We start from the raw sequence: 4,558 nt of genomic DNA, 5'->3' as shown, positions 1-4,558 counted from the left end.
AATACACCATGAATAAATATGGTGTATTTTATCTAGTCGGGGAGTTTGGCGGCAACAACTGTAAGCCAAGTAAGAGTGACACACCCAAAAAAAGGAGATTTTTTTTACTTTTTTTGTCCAGCCAAAACAGATAAATGACACAGATGCACAAAGAAGTGATACACAAATTAAAATTACTATTTTTTTTTAATTATTATTATTGTAGGTGGGGGGGGGGGGATTTCATCTCTATCCTGCACCCAGTAGTAATAGACAGAGTACAAGGGATGGGGGGGGAATTGCACTTGGTGGTACATTCAAAGTACACTTTGTTCCTTCTTTTCTTCTTCTGGAAGTTCAGGTCACTTGTTAGTTTGGTTTTGAGTCTTTTTCTTTTTTTTACACTAGTAAGAGAGAGTAGTGCACCGGTCCTGGAGGTACTGCAATACCAGGTCGATGCGCGGAGTGGACAGAGCAAGCTCTTCTTCCATCTCCCTGTTCCAAAAATCCATTTAATATATGGTCCCCAGATAGGGGACGTATCAGATATTAAACTGATAAGAACAGATTTTTTTTCTTACTCTTCAGTCTCAGACGGTTAGCCAAGTACCATAATCCGATCATGTCATGGAGGCGCCCTTCATGGTCTTGTTGCTATACCCAAGAGTCATCACAAGAGCAGACCTTTTTTTATCAAAATTAAATATTTTTTGTCATATGATCATAAATCTAGGTCAAAGAATATACTCAATTTTTGGAACAGGTATTACAAGCTTTTTGCTCACAGAGCTATAAAGTACAAAGATACATCATAGTGAAAGTGTACTGGTCCACTCGGTGGTACGCCACCAAGCAGTTGCGTCTTCTTGCCCTGAGTGAGAGACATCATAAAGATAGACAATATAGATACGTGAGAGGAAAAGTTTAACACAATCATCAACAGATAATGCTTCCTTCCTAAAAATCAGCAGGTTTCTATAGTCCCATAAAACATCTTTAAACACTGAAAAAATAATCCAAGCTATTCTATGATCAGCCTTATTCCCTCACCAGCCTGTAATGAGATTGGTGTAAGTAATCTTGGATGTGCCGAGCCATAGCTGTAAAAAATGCTTTAAAGGGAAGGTTGAGGCACAGGCATAAAAAAATCCAAATCCACTTACCTGGGGCTTCCTCCAGCCCGTGGCAGGCAGGAGGTGCCCTCAGCGCCGCTCCGCAGGCTCCCGGTGGCCGACCCGACCTGGCCAGGCCGGCAGCCAGGTCGGGCCTCTTCTGCCCTCCATTGTGCGCTCCACGCCGCACGCTGACCTCATCGGACGTCCTCCGGGCTGTACTGCGCAGGCTCAGTAGTTCTGAGCCTGCACAGTACAGACTGGAGGACGTCCGATGACGTCAGCGCGCCGGCGTGGAACGCACAATGGATCGCAGAGGAGGCCCGGCCTGGCCAGGTCGGGTCGGCCACCGGGAGCCTGCGGAGCGACGCCGAGGGCACCTCCTGCCTGCCACGGGCTGGAGGAAGCCCCAGGTAAGTGGATTTGGATTTTTATTTTTTTATGCCTGTGCCTGAACCTTCCCTTTAACTTTACTTTAAACCTAGAGGCAAAATTGCAGGACCAGAATATGTGAGTGGGAGTCTCCGAACCCCCACAACCTTCTCGGGGGCAAGTATCTGTCCTAGCTAGATCCCTTTGTTTAAGGAATGCTCGGGTGGGAAGGAAATTAAGTTGGGTCTGCCATACTACATCTTTCTGGTGGTTTGTAAGACCCCTCAATTTTGTATTCTTGAACACTTCTTCAGTCTGATGTACATTAAGGCCTACAATGTCTAGTGGTACCTCTTCCCTTCTTACCCAGTTTGACAGGGCCTGTTTGTTTGCAATATCACCTGTAAAGTCAGTGAGTTTCCATCCTTCTCTTATTTGCGAAAGTTTTAAATAGTGTTGGGGTACTACCAACGCCATAGACCTCCTTAGGTCGCGTTGGCACCATCCCCATTTTACAAAAAGCCACCCTCCTAAATAGTGCATCATGTGAGCAGTGTGCCCACCTCGATGAAAGGCAATGACAGTAGTGAGCCAATAGTGTAATTTGAGAAAATTCTCGATGTTAGGAAAGTTGTAGCCACCATTTCCACATGTGGCCATTACCTTATTCCTGCTACACCTTTCCATTTGACTGCTCCAAAAGAAGGCAAAAAGCTGTTTAGTAATGCGTTGAGTCCAGCAAACTGGAGGAGGAAAAACAGTGTAATACAGCAGTAAGGGTAGAATAACAGACTTTACAATTAAAGTTTTCCCCTTGAAGGAAAGTTTCCGTAAGCTCCAAAAAGCCAGTTTTTGTTTCACCTTGGTCAACAACTGGGCATAATCAGCTGCACCATTCAGTCTTTTGTCAAATGTTACCCCCAGGATGGAGACTGTGTCAGTTATTGTTACCTGAGGGATTTCCACTGGGGTCTCTTTCCCCAAGTTGCAGATGTGGCTCTTGCCCCAATTACCCACCATACCTGAAACTACACAGTATATTGACAATTGTAGGTGGCCTCTCTTTACATCTTTACCAGACGAGCATATTAAGGGTACATCGTCCATGTATGCGGTTGTCTTGGCACGGTGTCCATTACTTCCAGGGATGAGGAGGCCCTGAAACATTTTATCAGTTTGGATGGATCTTAATAACGGCTCTATCACACATATAAACATGAGGGGGGACAGAGGGCACCCTTGCCTGACCCCCGATTTAACTGAAAAAGCTGGGCTAAGAGAGCCATTGATGAGGATCTGACTGGTGATCCCATTATAAAGCCCCATTATGGCCTTAAGGATTGTAGGCGGAAAACAGAAATTGATGCAAAACTTTATCGAACGCTTTCTCGAAGTCAATAGACTCCAGGAGCAATACAATATTATGAGATTGTGTGTAATAGGTGAGGTCCCTCAGCAGAAGGAGGTTATCCAAGATCCGCCTCCCAGGGACAGCACATGTCTGTTGATCTCCTATAAGACTTCCGATGACTTGAGATACACGACTTGCAATTATTTTAGCACAAAGCTTATAGTCAACATTCAGGAGGGTGATCGGCCTCCAATTCTTTACCTCACGCTTGTCTCCTTTCTGCTTGTAGATAAGGGTAATAACTCCCTCTCTCATGGACGGTGGGAGAGTACCCGCTGCAAAAAATTCCTTAACCAAAGCTACAACATCATTTTGTATTATTGTCCACATTGTTTGGTAAAACTCAACAGGTAACCCGTCTTTGAATGGTGTTTTATTTTTTGCCATACTACAAAGAGCACCCTATACCTCCTCTGGAGTAACATCACTATCTAAGAAAGTACGGTCATCAGGAGAGTTTTTTGTCAAGCACATTTAGGTAGTCATCTATTTCAGTTTGGCTTACCAGGGAACCTCCTCCATATAGGTGAGTATAGAAATTAACAATCTCAGTATGCATAGAGAGCCCAGTAACTTCTTGGCCCTGTACAAGAACAGAGGTGAACAAATCTCAGGGCCTTATTGTTTTTTTTAAAAAAATACCTTGTGCACTGTTCATCCTGATCTAATGTGTTAATTTTTGCCCTGAAAATAAGTTTCTTCCCTTAATTTAGGACAATCTGTTTTTTGCAGCTCTTCCACTGCGCTAGCTACATCAAGGCCCTGTTCTTTAAGTTTGAACAAGCCTTGTAGGCGGGCATTGAGTTGGCATTCCTGATGTTTCTGGGTTTTAGCTCGTTTTCTAATTTGGGGTTTTACCCATTCCCACCAATCAATTATAGATGCAAAATTAGTTTGTTTACTTTGTCATTTCAGTCCTTATATAAAACATGGCAGTGTAAGTTCTTGTTCTGCTAAAAGCTGAGTATTTCATTATCACACCCCGGAACCCATGTGAACAGCGTTATCTACACTAATGGTGGCTATAATTGCTTTGTGGTCTGAGAAGGAGACACTGTGGTGTGTGTAAGTGTCCCCCTGCAGATGCTCTGAGAGAAGAATGTAATAAATGCGGGATTTGACCGTACCATTATCTGAATAGTAGGAGAACCATGGGGTGGTCCCCTTTAATTTTAGACCAAGATTCTGCAATTTGAAATCCGTGATTATTTGTTTAAACACTGTACTGGTGCTATCCAGTGTACTGGCAACACTTCCCGCCCTGTCATGGGGTCTGACTATCAAGTTGAAATCCCCAAGTATTACAGTATCTATCCTTCCCGGGAGGTGGAGTTTTAGGACTTCCAAAAACTGCAGTCTGTCTTTTTTATCTGCTGGGCCATAAACAACAAATATACAGACTGGGTGGCCCTTAAATTCAATATTAACCTGTAGCAATCGGCCGGGGATGATAGTGATAAATGAACACACTACAACCGAAGCACCTTTAATCAATAACCCTACCCCCTCATTCCTTAAGGAGGCAGCAGTTGACCATACTGAGGGTCCGTGAGGCCATTCCGTAGGAGCGGGCCTATCAACAAGCATACATTCTTAGTGCAAAAATATGACAATTATGTTTAGCAAGTTCGTACATCACAGCAGCCCTCCTATATCTTGAGCCTATACCCCTGACATTAACTGA

At 43.9% G+C, this 4,558-nt stretch overlaps 1 non-coding gene across 1 annotated transcript; it reads right to left on the bottom strand.

Moving 5' to 3' along the window:
• Positions 1-394: 394 nt before the first annotated feature.
• On the bottom strand, positions 395-581 carry LOC137505715 (U2 spliceosomal RNA). The gene has a single exon (XR_011020314.1). It is a non-coding gene; the product is annotated as a U2 spliceosomal RNA (small nuclear RNA).
• Between the last annotated feature and the right edge of the window lie 3,977 nt (positions 582-4,558).

Source organism: Hyperolius riggenbachi, chromosome 4, assembly GCF_040937935.1.
Source record: "Hyperolius riggenbachi isolate aHypRig1 chromosome 4, aHypRig1.pri, whole genome shotgun sequence".
Lineage (NCBI taxonomy): Eukaryota > Metazoa > Chordata > Amphibia > Anura > Hyperoliidae > Hyperolius > Hyperolius riggenbachi.
The sequence above is the reverse complement of the archived record's forward strand: the minus strand, read 5'-3'. Positions and strand labels throughout refer to the sequence as shown.